The sequence below is a fragment of the Crocodylus siamensis genome, chromosome 11, assembly GCF_052110815.1.
Source record: "Crocodylus siamensis isolate JL-2025a chromosome 11, ASM5211081v1, whole genome shotgun sequence".
NCBI lineage: Eukaryota > Metazoa > Chordata > Crocodylia > Crocodylidae > Crocodylus > Crocodylus siamensis.
Window position 1 is genome coordinate 50,514,524 of NC_143405.1, and position 17,289 is coordinate 50,531,812.

Here is a 17,289-nt window from a genome sequence, read left to right on the forward strand (position 1 = left end):
TACCCAGTTCTGTTCTGGACATCTAAGTGCCAGGAAGATGCAAAGTTGGAGGTTATTCAAAGGTGAACAGCAGCAACAAATCAACAGAGGGGCAGGAGAGATTAGTTTATGAAGAAAGATTGAATGGGCTTAGCTAAGTGACAGCTAAGGTACCAAGGGAACATGGTAACTGTCTATGAGTGTGTAGTGTAAACACCAGGGGGCAGATGAATGGTTTACTGCAATACATTTCTCTGCTTATTAATCAAGTTAAAACGCTTGTTTTAAACACCCCTCTGAGGTTGATCATAGCTCCTTATTTTTTGCAACCCAAATGATAGCAATTACGCTTGATCCATTATTATGTTCCTGTGCTTTTGATCATAGGATCCCTGAATGCTTTGCAAAAATTAATTAAATGAGCATAACATTACATCGCGAGAGAGATACAGGAATCATATTTTGCACCTTAAATGTAGTTAATTCTGGAGTGAAAGAAAGAAAGGCCCAGATTGTCTGATCTGTTGTACTTGCTTTGCTTTCCTCTGGTGGCACAGAGAAAGTTAAGTTCCCTACTGGAGACACCTCCACTATAAACATACCAAAAATCTGGCCTCAGAGGTTTATCAGTGCACAGGAACAGAATGTGACATCTTAAATCTTTCATGAAGAAGAACATAATGAGCACATCTACACATTCATTAATGCACCTTAGATCCTACGTATTTAGTTTAGTATTTGCTAAATTAGTTAATAAAGTACTAACTAAATCTGCAGTAACTAGAGTTATTGCACAGTAGTGCTGGCACATGGTTATTTTGTGACACTTACTGCACATTGGCCTAACAACATTGTGCAGTAGTTTATTAGCATGGTTTTTAAGTGCCACAGTTGCACAGTGTTTATTAGGGTTATGTGCAGTAAGTGTCTTGTGTAGATGCACCAGTTATCAAATTAAAACTGTAGGGAGGAATCAAAGATGCAGAGCACAATTTACCCACATAGAAAGAGGTCAGTCCACTCACTCTGCTACCTTTGCTCTTATTCATAGTGAGAATAAATAGGCACCATTTTGACTTTCTTCCCCTTTTGAATATAGCACAGGCCTTGAGCTGTGCTAGCTCAGTGTGGAATTAGCACAAGCATGGCACCTACAGCAACACCAAAACCACTTCCTCTTGGACTCAGATGTCATGTTCGCTGAGGGGCCCCCTACCAGGCACTGACACCGCTCAGCTTGCAAAAATCTGATGCCGGAAACAAGATGCAACAGGATGCTTTGTAAGCCATAATGGAGATTTACCTTCTTTAACAACCAGTCAAAACTAAGTGAGGGACAACAAAAGATTGTGATATTCCTGGTCCTAGGTGACTGCATCAAACAATGTTTAAAAGCCAGGAGTCAGGTTTTGAGAAAACTTCTAATCTATTGATGATCATTATTAGAAAGTGTGTGGTTTACTAAGGCACACTACTGTAGGCATCATAAGACAAATCCATTCAGCCAATTAAAGAAAAAGTTCAGTTTTGGTTACAGTCAAACAATTTCCTAGTATGGAGAACAACAACAACAAAAAGTTTGGGCTAATAATAAAGTGGCAGAAAAGCTTTAAATGCTATTACATTTGCTCAAATTCAGTTTAGTTTTCACTAGGCTTTCTCTGACATATTTTGTAAATGGCAAAGGGCTTAAGATTCATCAAGTTCCCCTAGATTGGAAGCTACTGTGGTAAAAAGACACACGGGTTCTCTCTAAGGCGACTTTTGCTAAAGGCTGCCTACTGAAGGCTGGGGCACGTGTAGTGAGGGAGATCTGCACTCTTCTAGCTTTTGATTTTCTACTCAATTGCATGAGTGTATTTCTGGAGGAGGCAGGGCTCAGGGCTTGCTTAAGCTTGTGCTTCTTTTGCAATACTCTTTCTCTTGCATTTTGTTAATGAGGGATTGTTCTTAACTTATCAATCACGATCATTATCAACACTATTGATTTACAACGGTTTGTTCACTGGCTCTTTTCTGTCCTTCTTTGTAACAATAATATAGCAATTTCTGTTGACTTCCCTTCACAGATTCAGAACAATCTGTTTTGGGGGCTAAATATATAGAGGTATCATAGCAACAAGAGCATGGGGAAGACACTGGTTTCTCCACAAGCCTCTAATGCATGTGCAGCTAGAATATGGCATTTAGTTATGACTATCATCTTACAAAAAATTAACCTATCAGGAAAAATCTTGCAGCTCAGTGTTTGCCTGGGCTGTGAAACACTGCTACAAGCAGGGAGAGGAGAGCAATTACATATCGGTCAGGAGGGCATTTAAAACTTAGATTGCAAATTATTAGACAATATGCTGCAGGCAGCAATCCCACATAGTCAGGAGACAGGTGACTTGAGAGATGCTAGAGGATTATAGAAGAGCTAGGTCAGTTTTTTGCTTCTCCAACATCTATGATTTCCTCCCTCCCCATGTGCAAGCATTACTCTGCCGTCATGTGATTTGTTTTATAACCCAGAGGGGATGGCTGAATTGCTTCTACAGCAACAATATTTTTGTGATATCAATGCCATGACCTTTATTCATAGAAAACAAAGTACAAAATGGGAAAAGCAGGGTGGAGCTCAATCAGACATTTAATGTAAACAACTGTAAAGCCAGGATTGTTCTACTCAAAAGCCATTTCCCACCAGGTAAGAATCTAAGCCCTGGGTATTGCAAACATAGCAAAGATACTATCTTACATTTTATTAAAGTAATTGTCTATACCTAAAAGCAAGGTCTACTAAAAATTTCCAGTTCTCTTTTTCACTGTAAGGGGAAAATGGCATTAAGGAAACAGATTCTTATGACAGGTGCGTTCTCACCTCTAACAAAATGCCAGAGGTTTTCCTAGGCTTCAGGAAAATGAAAGAAAGGAACAATTCTGTTAGAGCAAAAATCCCATTTTATGATAGAAATAAGCTCATACACTGAAGCAAACTTGATTTTCAATCTTGGGGCAAGTTTAGAAATATTCATGCTTTTGGTCTTTTCACAATTTCTTCATGGTTGCAACAAAAAGCAGTAATGGTGGTGGGCATGGCAGAAACCTGACTTGGATTACTGGGTAAACTGGGAATTTTGCATTGCCTTAATTAATAAAAAATGATGTTGAAATCTCCATTGAAGTCAATGGAGGTGTTGTCGAGGCTTCAACTGTGACCAGAATTGCACCCAAAGTTTTACCAGCTTCTTGGTAAGGCAGTTGAAGATGTGGCAAAAACCCACTCCATAATCCAGAGACAGAGTGCAAGGCTGCAGCTCAAAACACATATTTTTATCTCCCCCTTAAAATCAGTTTGTAAGGAGGAGATAAAAATATAGATGAGTGCATGGGCTATGAGATAAAGAACTTCCCAGGGCCCACAACTATCGCTCCCCTCTTTTATTCTAGTCTACTTTGTGTTTTCTTCTGCCATCATTGTATCAGAGGGCTGTTACACCAGATTATGTATGGCCAGTGCTGAGTCCTACCTTATGGAGTGCAAAGCTTCCTGAGTGGCTAGGATTTGATGTGATGGTCTTCCTGGTCTGCGTTGGATGATAGATGGCATGTATATCCTGACTTTGCCTTCACATTGCACCTAAACATATAGGGGTACTTTCCCACGGTTGTGCAAATGGTGGTGATCAAGTGGAGACAGTTCACTGACGATAACACAGAGCCATCAGAGCTGGTGCACAATGTTCACATCTCTAGAACTACAGGCTGGGGCTTGTTTTAAAATCTAGCAGGGGCAGAATGCCCAGCACATGCACACTGGTGGGGCTGCAATGCCAGTTGTGTGTCTAAGGGACTCTGCATACTCCTTGCTTCATTGATTTGTGAAAACTGGGAGGCTGAACAGCAGAAAAGAAAGGTTTAACTATCATCAGAGCAGGTGCGAGATGACTGTGTAAATGGAGAGGATGTTGGTCCTGTGGAATCCATTTGAGCCCTATAGTTCTATTGTTATTGCTGCAAGTTGTGTTTTATATAATGTTTACGAGGGAAAGAGGAACATGTAACAGACAAAGAATGGGGAAACGGAAATATTGTCTGCTGATTTGCGCACAAGCAGAACAACAATTACAAGAGGAGAGTGTGGCCCTGTAGGGCTGCGGGAGACATCAAGAGCACACTTTGATTGCCTGCCCTAATCCAGTAGTGCACTGCTTTGTGTTAGTGTAATGTTATGAACACCCTGTTTGGTGTGCACATACATTTTAAATGACTTGTTAACAGGTTTTATACATTTTAAAAGTGGGGGCTCTGAGGTTGGGGGACAAAAGGCAGGCTGTTCATAGACCTGCTTGTGAGCCAAACTAAATAGAGTATGACTCTTACAAAATAAAAATTTACTGTGTGGTAATAAAAGGAGACTCCACTAAAAATAGCACAAGCTATGTAAAGCACCTGGTGCAAAGGGCTGGGGCCACTCCTACATGAATCACAGGTCAGTGTACGCACAGTCGTAGCACTTCTTGTTTTCCATGGGGACTGAGTGGAAGGGACTTTGTGGCTTGCTGTATTTCTCGGTGCAAAGAAGAAAGAGTTTAAGTGGGACCTAGGTTCTGCAGCACAGTGGTTTTGATATTTTCCTAGAGGTGGGCATCTTTGGTTCTGATCAATTTACACAGGGCTATTTTTGTTTAACACATGACTATTTAATGTAATACAGTTCAGCCTGCAGCCTTGTGGTAGGGCACTTGTCCTGGAGGTGTGTTTGAAACCAGTGGCATAGCTAGGGTGAGCCAATAGGGCAACCACTCCAGTTGCCATCTCAGGGGGAGGGGAATGTGGAAAAAACTGGCTGCCATTGCAGCTGTGAGATCATGCCAGTGGTGCAGCAGAAACTGTCCTTGTGGGTAGCAGCTGCCCAGAGCACCTGCCTGCATTTTTACACCTCTGCTTGGAAACCTTCAGAGCACTCACCCATGGGATAATGGACTTCTTCAGTTTAAGGAGATTCAAATCCACATCTCCCATCTCCCAAGAGAGTGCTCCAACCATAAGGCCAGAGGGAATGGGGCAATTCTCTCCCATTCCTCTTGAAACTGTGCCACTGTATAGACAGATGTCCATGATTCAAGAGGCCAGAATGAGACCATGAAACATGGATCTTGATAGTGTTCCCCTCTAGTTTGGGCATTTACCTAAGAGGCAGGAATTCCAACAAATCTGATCTTGGCAGCCAGGGTTCATTCTCTCTTCTTCTCATTCAGGCATTGGCTGTTTAATGTGAAATGCATAATCAGTCCAGCAACAGTCTGTTGGTTAGTGCATTTTCCTAGTAGATGGGCAGATGGTTGGGGAGTTTAAGGACCTACAAGAAATGTATAGAAAAGGAAGCATGCATTAATTCACCTTCCACTTCTTCAGTGGGTTCTCTTTCTGGGCTTATATGGCATAGACTTAGATGAGGTCTTGGTTCTCTTTGGTTAGCATGAGCATCCTCCACAAGTTTGTCACCAATGTGTTGTACTGGAGTTCCCTCCGTGGGCAGTTCCAAAGTGTTCACTGTCAATCAAGGGCTACTTGTGGGGCCTCCACACAGTTTGGTACTCAACTCTACATGAAAGTGGCAGATTGATTGTTTCTTTCTTAACCTCCTCTGCCATTTGGTGGGACACCGCTAGTCTTTTCCCTTTGCCAGGCATTGCTCTTTGACAGTACTCCGAGTTGTCATCTCCCCTGCAATATCTGAATAAGCATTCCTCTTTCCAAGGCAAAGAGAGACAAGACTTCCTTCCTGGACCAGGTGGCAGCATGAGATTTAACCACAGCTTTATGGGGACCTGTTTACTTGCTGGGAGGGACCGGGAGGGAGACAGGCATTGCCAAAGTGCCCTGGGGATTATAAAAGTTCCTGTGGGAGATCAGAATGATCACCCTTGAGATGGCCTGGGATTGTCCCTGGAAAACTGTTTCTACCAGTAAAGGTAAAGCGTTTTCTCCATGGGCATTATACAAGGTTGCTGCCGGCAGACACTCATTCCATTTGGGGAGCTGATTTAATTTGATTGGAATACACGTAGGGTTTTAGGACTCAAAATTGAGTGAGAGCACACACAACAAAGTGCTGGCATGACTTACTGGGAAAAACTTGTGTAGTACAGGCAAGGCTTTTAGTGGTTCACAGAAGGACATTTGTGGGATTCATATAACAGTGCATATTATTCTTTTCCTGCAGTAATTTGGTATGAAAGCACCCTGGGACTTTACTTGTAGTTTTTTGTATGACATCATTCTAGAATTAGGCTTAGCAATATTACATTGTTTGTATAGGCATTGCACACAGAAATTCACCCTTTTAAGTGTAATGTCTTGTCTATTAATAGCCCACTTTGCTTTATCTTGGGAAATTGAATTCACATGATAAAGGGGAATTTAATAATGTATTAAATTTTGATGAATAACTTGCATTTTGAGTACAGAATTATGAATGCAGAAGTGCAAGATGCAGATGATGTGTTGGCATCGCTTTGTTCTGTGTTATATTTACATGTTTGATGTGAGTTGGGTGGGGGAGTACTGTTTTTATTGCTAATTTTGCTGTCTCATCAAAGTCAATGAGAACTTCAGGTCAGTTCTTCAGGCTTCAGCTGTTGGTCATTGTACAGTACATACCTCGCACAATTGGAAACTGCTTTAAATATGTTTTTGAAGATATCTAGCACAAAGTTTGTTGACTGAGTTTTGAAAATAGCTTGACTGAGTTTGGCATAGTTTTAAAACTAGAGTTTTCAAGCCCAGTGAAACAAATGATATAAGTAACAATGCTGTGGTCAGGACAGAACGAGCCCTCAGAGGCTGACTGAAAGTAGCAATTTTTTATCAGCCACAGTTGGTCAAAAGGAACAAACAAATCTTTTCTGTGTTTTGTCTCTGTGATCATGTGAAACAATGTACAACATCACAATTTTCACATGGAGCACACGGTGGGGAATGCAGATAGCAGGCTTCTTAAATCTTCAACGAGTTGCAAAAATCCATGTACGTATTTCTTATTTTAATTCAAGGTAAATGACTTTTGCTTCTTTATACCCTTATATAACAGTGGATCTATTCTCTTTTGAATGCACAAGTGTTTATCATTAGTCTAAAGGGAAACAGTCTTCTTTAAAAAAATACTCCTTTCTGAATTTTTTAACATTATTTTACAAGTTAGAGCCCTCTTCTTTCTTTTGACTGACTTGGACCAACAATTATAAGGCCAGTTTAGGGTTCATTAACTAGTGTAATGCTCCTGAAGAAAGGGAATATATCTCTGCAATGTCATTGTCAAATTTGAATAGGGGGCAGAGGATTGTTATGTGGTCCATAGTTTGATCAGAGTTGGCAGAGTCACATTCTGCAGAACTCCTAATAAACCATCTGTGCATCAAGTGGCCGCAGCGACCATGCCCAGTTTAGATGCAATTTAGAGGCGTCCATGTTTTTCACAGAACGTCAAAACCAGGAAGCTTTATTGTTGGGTCGGAAATTAGATGTTTATTCTGAATGGTAGTTTCTTTCCACGCTTTCCTCCAAGCTGCTGCACTATTGTGTCCTATAAGGGCTTGTACACATGTCTCATAGGTTTCCAGGAAACCAAGTGGTGAGCTGAGAGGCTCTTTAAATCTCTATGACTGGGGAGGTCTGGATTGTCATTCATGCGGATGACCTCTCTGTATGTAGCTTTGTCTCCATGAATGTCTGGAGGAGCTATATTGGCCAGCACCAGTCTCCATTGAATTGGTGTACATTTCAGGGCTCCAGTGATAGGGCACATTGCAGAATTTAACTGGACATCCATGCATTTGGTATGAGAGTAACAGCCCAGGCAGGTGCACGGCTGTTGAGAAGACCAATGCCAGAGCTGAGGTGTGGAGTACTCCCACAGTAACACCTCAGCTCATTCCAGTGAGTTTTTGCCATATGTTCACCCAACTCTTGATTTTCTGAAGATGATTATGGAAGGTTAAGGTGTGGTTGAGTGTCACACCTAGGTAGGAGAGTGTTGGATCATGTTGTAACTTTTCTCTGCGATGGTAACATTGAGATGAATGTGTGGTTATTGAGATGAAACACTGAGATCTCAGCCTCCATCTGCAGAAATATTCTGCCATTATTGACAGGTCTAATGTCAGCATGTCTTCAACCTCTTTGAAAGTCCTTTCCTGTGTGGTTAGTGCCAGGTCATCGCCATATGCAAATTTCCTCGAAGAGGTAGCAGGCATATTGTTTATATAAATGTTGAAGAGCATCAGGGCAAGAACCTTCCCTACAGGAGGCCATTATTTAGGTTCCTTGGTCTGCTCACTATATCCATTGGTTGCCCAGAAATGTCTACAAAAGGCAGAGCAGCCTGGCACATTGGAGCAGGCGGGACATTTTGAGCAGCACACCATGCTCCTAAAAGTATTGTATGCTGTGGAAAATGAATGTAGTGCTGCCCTTCAGGTTGCGCTAGAAGCCAGCCTTGATGTTTGTGGTGAAGGCAAGCACGTGATCGCAGGAGCTTCAGTGTGGCATAAAACTGGCTTGTTCTTGAGGGATGGATGCCTTGGCAATTGGACTAATCCTTCAGAGGGTAAGCTGCTCTAGTAGTTTGTAAGTTATACCAGCATTTCCCAACCTTTTTCGCCCCATGGCACACTTACCTAAATAAAAAAGCACTGCAGCACACTGGATGCAGAGGGTTTGGGGTGGGTGGGTCACGATAAAGTTAAAATTTATTTAATTGCAAGCTATCAGGCACAAACACCCTTCATCAGGCATTGGAGAAAAGATTGTAAAAGTTCTCCTGGGTAGAAGTGAAATTTTGTACTTCATAGGGTTTCACAAAGGAGTCAATAGATGGAAAATTCCTCTGGGCAGGCAGGTCTTAGCTGTTAAAGAGTCTCTCACCTCTTTTGTGAGGATCTGTGATGATGCAAATTAGCTTGAACAAAAGCAGGAGCAGTTTCTCAGGTTTCAGGTGGTCATGGTTGCTTCCCGCTTGGGAAAATATGAGGACTTTGTTTAAAAATAGGCTAAAATTTGGTAACTTCCATGTCTTGTTGGTCTAATAAAAGATATCACCTCTACCATGAGCCCAGATTGCTTTTGCCTTTAGACCAATATGGCTATATCCTAGATACTTGATATCAGCCTGTAGCTTCCAGGATCGCTGGCTGGTTTCCCTGGCTTCAGCAGAGCAATAACCACTGCTTCATGCCAGATTTGAGGCATTTGGCCGCTCTCCATCATGCTTGAATATAGGTGCAGAAGCCACTTTTGAGCCACAGGTCCGAGATGGTGAAGGAAATCTGGAGGGACCCCATCTTTCCCTGCAGACTTCCCTCTTTTTGTTGCAGTCAGACCAGCCCTAAGTTCCTCAGTAGAGCAAGTGTCCAAGAGTTTGGAAGATTCTGGGCAGTTGGCCATTGACTCCTTCAGTTGCCGCCTGACATCCTGCTTGTAATGCTTGTCAAGTGGTCCCTTTGAGTTCACAGCTAGCTTTGTTGCAACAGCATCTGGTTTGACCTGCAGATTCACAGCTTCTGCAGGGTTAGTTGCTCCATGTTTCCTCAGAAGGTTCCAAGCTCAGGGGCTTGAATGCATGAACGCCAAGGCTTTCACACACTCCCTCCATTTCTGGCATCTGGCGGTGTCCAGAGACGCAAGCAAGGCTGTTGCCAGCGCAGGATCCCCTGACTGGTGGTATTGTCGGAAGACGTTCTCGCACTCAGAGTGCCAACAGGGAACGAGCATCTCCCTGTATCCACGCGGGATGTTGTTTGCTGCAGAAGCGCTGCCAAGCGGTCATACGCCTTTGTCATTGGGGAATTTGGTGAATAGTTTTTTCAACCTCAGCTGGACCATTCTGCCCTGGGGTGGTAGATAGCAGTCTGGTTGTGGCCTACCCTGCTACATGGAAATCCAAAACAGGAAAATCTACAACTATTGTCATCACAACAGTGACCAAACGCCCACCAGCCTCTCAGCTGATGGAGCAACAGCCATGACTATGGGTAAACAAGACTGAAAGGAAAAAGTGTCTATTTCTTCTTGGTTAAATTACTTTGATCCCATTATATGTAATAGGCATTTTCACTAGTTCTTTAACACAGCAACAGAGTAAAACCCTATTTAAAAAGTGGAGTTTATATAAACCTGAACTTATTGTGTCTCACATTATTTTGACAAGCTATTTTACAGATACGAAACAGGAATGGGCAAGGTCAGGGGACTTGCTAAAGGTCACATAACCCTTAGTTTATGAAGGAACCAGTACTGGAACTGCTTGGCACTGTTGCTGCAAAGCCATTATTCCCTTCATAATAGAGTATGTAGGGTGGAGAATAGTAGCTCTGCCGTTTCCCACTCTCCTTCCTAAATCTAGATTTCTAGACCCATCCAGGGAAAAGTAGAAGTGCTGGTAGCATTAATCAAACACATGGGAAGAGCCTTAATTAACTTGATATGAAATGAAACAGTTAACTCGATATAGAATACTTAAAAGTAATCCTTAAAACAACTCATCAGTTTCAAGACTGGCCAAAACGTAACAGAAATATAACACAAGCGGAATTGAAATTGCAACAGTAATATTGTAAAGCCAATAGGTCTAATGTTCAACCTTGAATATTCTTTTGCTTGCAAGCTGTCACAAGTCTGTGCAAACACTCCTGCATCTGCAGCTGCAAATGTCCTGGGTATGCAAAAATTACAGGCTGTGTTTTAAATATCTGGAACAAATGCTTGATTCTGTTTACCTATAATTTGGCCAGACACTTAAAGAAAGGAAACAAACCAGGGCACAATTTTCTTCTTCTTTTTTTTTTTAAAGAACCTGTTGATATTGTGGCCAGTTGGTGGATTGAGAGTATTTAATGAAACAGCCCAATCTGTAACTGCAGTAAGGACAGTCCTATTTTCTGAGTTAGGGATGCTCAAGATCTGCACCTGGGAGTTGCCAGAGTCCATACAGGATGTATAAGGTCCCCAAAGAATCTGTCAGGCTCTCTCCTTCCGTATTTTCTGTTCAAGGCGAACACCTTTTGTTGCAGCCAAGGGTCTATAGGAAGTCTCCTGTCAGAGGATGCTTAAGTAACAGCTAATTCAGAGCATCCCTTTACTGATCTCACCCACACACACTTTGCCAGACAGTGCTGTCCACTGCTGCTCTAGACTTTGCTTCTCAAGGGACTTATGCTCAGGTTTGTTTCTCAGGAAGTGCTGAATATTAATTAATCAGATTTCCATTAGATATTTTGCTGATGAACATATCCTGGCCCCTGGCACAATATATTTAATCTCTAGTCCTTGCCACACTTGTGTTCAGGTGTATCCATCTAAGAAATAAAGATTTCTAGAGTCACATTCGACTATTTGTTACACCAAGGTGCAAATAGAGAAGAGTCTCTCTCTCTTAATTGCTTCAGTACAGATTGACCCAAGTACAACCAAGAATCTGACCCCAAGGGTCATTTTTTTAAACCTTGTGGCCTGGACCTAGAGATCAGTGAAGAATTAAATTATTGGATTCATCAGATATGAGGAGACACCTACATTGTATCAGTTCCACCTTGTATATTCTATTGGGTGGATTTGGACATGCATTTTTACAACAGTACGTGGGAAGTAAAGGAGAAGGCAGTGAGTAGTGCATTAGGGGCAGAAGGGTTCATCTTCACATCACCCTGTGATGATGTAATGACACATGTTGCCGTGTGGTGCTCTATGGCTACGTAGCCATCAGGTGTCTACACACGATTGCCAGCTACATCACTGTAGCAGCACGCTCCCTGAAATGTAGCCATGCACTGCGCACATGGCATAGTAACTGCCCATACTGAGCTATGCTTTAGTACTTCCAGAAGGAAGTACTGAAGCACGGCGCCATAGCAATACTGCCATACAGTGATGTGTAGTCGTGCCTGAAGAGTATCTGGTGTGTTAAAAATTGTGACACGCACTCTCTCCCTCTCTCTCTCTTTCTCTCTTGACTCAAACCATACCCATTTCAGATCTGGCATAAATGGGTGCACTTCCACTGAAGTTATTGGAGCTACATTTGTAAACAGGATTGGTTTTGGTCTAGGAGATTTCACCAAGACATTTAAAGTTCTTTTACATATGCTTATGTGTCTTGGTGAACCAAGGTCCCAAATGCTGTTCTTAGTTACATGATTACAAACTTCAAGGAACTCCAGTGAAGTGTGTGGCATTACTCCTGATTTATCCTGGTATAACTGAAGGTGTAATAATGCCCTAAATATTTATCTAATCCTGGCTCATTTTCAGTCTGGAGGAACTGTATTGTTGCAAAATGAAACAAAGCATATTGGTACACAAATTCATGAAATAAAGGAATGAGTTATAATTACCGTTTTGGTTAGTCCCAAATACTGTTTACATATTTGCCTTCAGAACACCTTTGTTTTCTCAAACATAAAGAGCAACCACGTGCTTTGTGTGATTGACTTTTATTTTAGACAGTGAGAAAAGAGGGAAGGTTGATTTGTTTAGGTCTATAGTCTGTCTGGCAGTGACGTTGTTAACAGGTTCTTCTATAGATGCAGATATTATATATCTATTGAAGTAATTGTCCACACTGAAAACCAACTAGATACTGTAAATTGGCAGTGCTGGTTTAGAGACAGACCTTGCATTGGTCTCTATTGCAAGGTACGTTCATGTTCTCTATTGTAATGGATGTTCAAAAGGGATATGATTCACCTATTTCTGCATGAACAAGCCAAGTAAGTAAACCTTCTAGGGAGAATCACTCTCAGAAATGTGGTGGGATGGTGCCTACCACAGAATTATAGAAAATGAGGGTTGGAAGGGACCCCAGAAGGTCACCTAGTCCAACCCCCTGCTCAAAGCAGGACCACCCCCAGCTAGATCATCCCAGCCAAAGTTTTGTCTAGCTGGATATTAAAAACCTCCAAGGATGGTTCCACCACTTCTCTCAATAACACGTTCCAGTGCTTCCCTGCAAGTGAGAAAGTTTTTCCTAACATCCCCAACTTAAACTTCCCTTCCTACAACTTGAGACTATTGCTCTTTGTATTGTTATCTGCTGCCAAGAAGAGCAGTTTAGCTCCTCCTCTTTGGAAACACCCTTCAGGTAGTTAAAAGCTGCTGTCAAATCCCTGCTCCCTTCTCTTCTCCTGATTGTTCTCCAACAACCTTCAAGCGAGAGTTGCAGCTTCCCTATGGCTGCTTTCCATTTTGGGGTTGGAAGAGAAGACAGTGTTTCTCTATATCCCAATATACAAGGGATCTGGAACGCTTGCTCCAGATAAAGTAGGATCCCACACTTTCTATACCAGTCCATTTCTCTCATTGTCCTCTGCACAAGTTTATTCCAGGCCAGCACAAGGGCCACCTCAGCAGGCTATTAGGCAGGCAGAAATGTCTCTGCTCTGCCCACACATACAAGCAAGCCTTTCATGGCACAGACCTCTTTCCACACCCTTTTCAGGGGATGCATTCTTCACTAAGCATCCATTAAAATGCCTCCCTGATTCTCTAAAGGCTTTCTACTCCTCCCTCAATTCAAGGGCCTGGAGATGAGGTTGTGGGACAAATAGCTTGTCCTCACTCTTACACCCTCCCTCTGTAACAAAAGGAGATGGCAAAAAAGTGGAGCTTGTGTAAAAGATTCTGCCATAGCCCCATCCCTTGCTGACTGGGTCCCCCTTCCTGGTGTGCTACACGGGGGGATGTTCCAGATCCCCTTCCTTGTGCCTTAGGCACGTGTGTGCATATCCCCCTTCCCCGTGTTATGCATGTTTGGCACTCCCCTTCCATGTGCCTTACCCCTTATGCACATGTGTTTGTATCCCCTTTCCTCATGTTATGCACATTTGGTATCCCCCATCCTTGTGCATTATGCACACGCGTCTTCAATATCCCCTTCCTCACTATGCATGTTTAATGTATCCCCTTTCCTTGTTATGCACATGCTTGATATCTCCTTTCTTTGTTATGCACATTTGACACCCCCTTCCTCGTGCATTATGGACATGTGTTCAATGCCCCTTCTTCATGTTATGCATGTTCAATACAAGCTTCATGTTACAGGCGTGTTTGTTATGCATGATACCCCCCTTCCTCATGTTACACGTTTGATACCCTTTCCTCATTTGATGCATGTCCAATACCCCGTTCGTGTTAGCATATTCAATACCCCCTCATGTTATGCATGCTCAACACCCCCTTCCTTGTGTTACACAGGTTTGTTTACCCCCTTTCCTTGTGTTAGGCGCATTCGATACTCCCCCCCTGGTTACACGTGCGTGTTCAATCCCCCTTTTCCTCATGGTATACATGGTCAAGACCCCTTTCCTCATGTCAGTGCATTCGATACCCCCCTTTCCTCATGCCATGAACACTGGCTCGTGTTACACGTGCAAGTTCAATACCCCTTTCCTCATGTTGCGCACGTTTAATACCCCCTTTCTTGTGCCAGCGTCCGATACCCCCTTTGCCAGGTTGATACGCCCGGTCGATACCCTCTTCGTTAGGCGTTCAACACCCTTTCCTCCTGTTACGCTCAGTTGATACCCGCTTCTCCGTGCGTTCGACACCTTTTGCTCGCGCTATGCCCATTCAGTGCCCACTTCCTGGTCGGCCCCCTTTCAGTCGCGCCCGCTCCAGAGCCCCTTTCTCCGCGTGGGCGCGTCCGCCACCCCCTCCCCGCGGTGCCCCCGCCCTCGGCGCGCGTTTCTGCCCCGTGCGCGCTCCCCCTTGGCGCGCGCTGCCTAGCGCGCTCCGGCCCGCACGTGTGTCCGCGCCGACCCCAGCGGCGCACGCGGCGGCCGGCGGCGGCAGCTGCGGCGGCCCCCGCCTCCCTCCTCCCCGCCGTCCTGGCCCCTCCTCCCGCACGCCCCCTTCCTCCACCCCCCAGAGCCGGTGTTTTTCCACTGCAGGAGGATGGGGGATGCTGGGCGCTCCCTCAGCCGGCGAGCACGGGAGGTCAGGGGAAAAAAGGGCTTATAAATCACCCCGCGCCGCCCGCCGGCCCCGCTAGTCGCGCCGCCGCCTCCCGCGCCGCCCGCCGGCTCCAGACCCCCGCGCCCGGCCCGGCCCGGCCCGGCCCGCACTCAGGTACCGCCCGCGCCGCGCCGCGCCCCGCGCCCATTGTCCCCGCGCCCGCTCCTCGCGGCGCCCCGCCGGGCCATTGTCCGCTCCGCCGGCGGAGAGGGGCGCGGAGGGGGAAGAGGCGTGCGGAGAAGGGAGAAGGCAGCAGGGGCAGGCGGAGAGAAAAGGGGAGAGAGAGGGGACAGAGAGAAAGAAAGGAAAGGCACAGATAGGAAGAGGGAGCAAGGAAAGGCAGATTAACAGGACGAAAGAGGGACAAGGGAAAAGAGGGGGAGAGAGAAAGGAAAGAGAGGTTAACGCGAAGAAAGACGGAGGGGCGCACACATGGACGGCAAGAAAGAGCCATCTGTCATCAGAGGCAGGCAGGGGCAGAGCGGTGGCTTAGGAAGAGCCCGGGGGGGAGGAGACCCCCGGGCACTACGTTGCTGCCCCAGGTGGATCGGGTTTAGCAGCTGCTGGAGCCCATTTTTCGGTTTTCTTGGGTTTTTTGCAGCCGGGGTTTTGTACATGTCTGGGGTGCAGCCTCCCCCGCCGGGGTGTCAGGCAGTGGTCCTGGTTCTTTTCACACCCTCCCTTTTATAGGGGTAGGTTGTAGCCGTGTTGGTCTAAGGACAGAGGCAGACAGGGTCCCTGGGTAAGTGTGACCTCGTTGATGAGACCAACTGAAAACTACAGTGTTTCCAACTATTTAGTTGGTCTCATCAACGAGGTCACATTTACCCCTCCTTTTCTAATCTCTTTTCCTCCTTCACCTCCATCTCAAGCTGAGCTACCCTGTGGTTTTTCTGGCAGTTATTTCCACCCATCCCCCGCCCCCAACCCTGCATTAACTTTTTGTCTTTTTTTTTTATTGAGATAACAGTTTGCAAAAGGAAATTCATTCCAGCTTCGTGAAGTGCTGTTTTTCTTTTTCTCTCTCCTTTTTTTGGTTCCCCCACCCCGACCCTTTGTAGCTGCTTCCAAAAGGCAGTATTTCTCCCCCACCCCCATTGTCTGACTGCAGTATGCAAACCTCTAGACAGGAGCACCAAAAAGCCCAGTACAAACAGTGTTACTATGGGATGCTACTGGATCTGACTGGAGTGTGTGATATTGCTGTTAATTAATTTTTCCCACCGCCGTCATCTTTTCCCTGGAGAGGGGTGGCAGTAGTAGTCAGGACGCTCACAGCAAAGACGCGTGGGTTAAAATTCGAACCTTGTTAACCTTGGTAAATAGTAATTCAGCAGTCACCTCTGTATAACTGATGTGAGAATTCAGCCCTGTGACTTTCAGATGATTAATATTCATTTGTGCAGGATAATAGAACAGCCTGGAGAGCAGCTTGGGAGTCAGCGCAGTCAAAGTTGCCGTATAAGAACAAAAGGGGGAGTTTATTTGCAATCACGTAGAAGATAAAATATGCATCAAGCAGGCATACTGTCTTCCTTCTACTTTATCTTTCGTGACAGAAGTAGCTCGCCTGTAGATGAACGTTTTCATGCACAGCAGTGACATTCACTAAATTTGGAAAACTCCTCCTTTTCCTTCATTAGACAAGAACAAGTGACAAAGGGTAGTGGGTAAAAAGTTAAGAACTTGAAATCCCATCCAGTCATTCAGTTTGTCAGGGAGCAGATTAAGGAGTTGGGGTTTTTTTTTGGTTAGTTCCCATTTTTTAACTGTATTGTGAAAGGTATTAAGAAAATGTGCGAAGAGGAAACAGTTGTGTTGATAGTGCTGTTTTGGTAGCGACGGTTATTTTTTGCTTGCACGTCAAAATGTTTCAAGTGTTGAAGGAGCAAAAAGCGAAGCAGCTTAGAGATATGTAATTGTCCCTTGTGCTTGGCTGCCAGGTGTTCCTGGAATACATTTTATGGCATTAGGTCTAAGTGAATCATCCCGTTAAAACTCGGTGGTCTGGAAGGTGGAGGAGTAACACTTACTTTCATCAGGAGATTTCGGATTTTTTACTTTGAGGTTTAGATTCAGGGAAAACTGAACAACTTTTTGGCATTCTTCATTTGCACTTAAAGGTGATGGGAACATTTTTTTTTCCTGGAGGCTGTTGGGTGTCCAGTAATGTCTGTATGTGTCTGCTGGGAGGACACCTTTTGTAAGTTAGGGTGCTTAACTTAGGACTTGTGAAAAACTGGGGGCTCTGGGGACAGCTACCCTTAATAGAGCTGGTCACTTTCTTTCCATTTGTGGCAATTGACCAGTGGTCTGTAT

The 17,289-nt window shown here is 44.4% G+C and overlaps 1 protein-coding gene across 4 annotated transcripts in view; it reads left to right on the forward strand.

The window, feature by feature from the left end:
* Positions 1 to 14,950: 14,950 nt before the first annotated feature.
* The window catches only part of SLC6A6 (solute carrier family 6 member 6), a 70,913-nt gene continuing 68,574 nt past the window's right edge, over positions 14,951 to 17,289 (forward strand). The window contains exon 1 of one of the 4 annotated variants that reach the window (XM_090021907.1): positions 14,951 to 15,084. The gene's annotated coding sequence lies outside the window, so the exon portion shown is untranslated. The remainder of the gene's footprint in view (positions 15,085 to 17,289) is intronic. The other 3 variants (XM_090021906.1, XM_090021905.1, XM_090021904.1) reach the window with 3 other exon arrangements.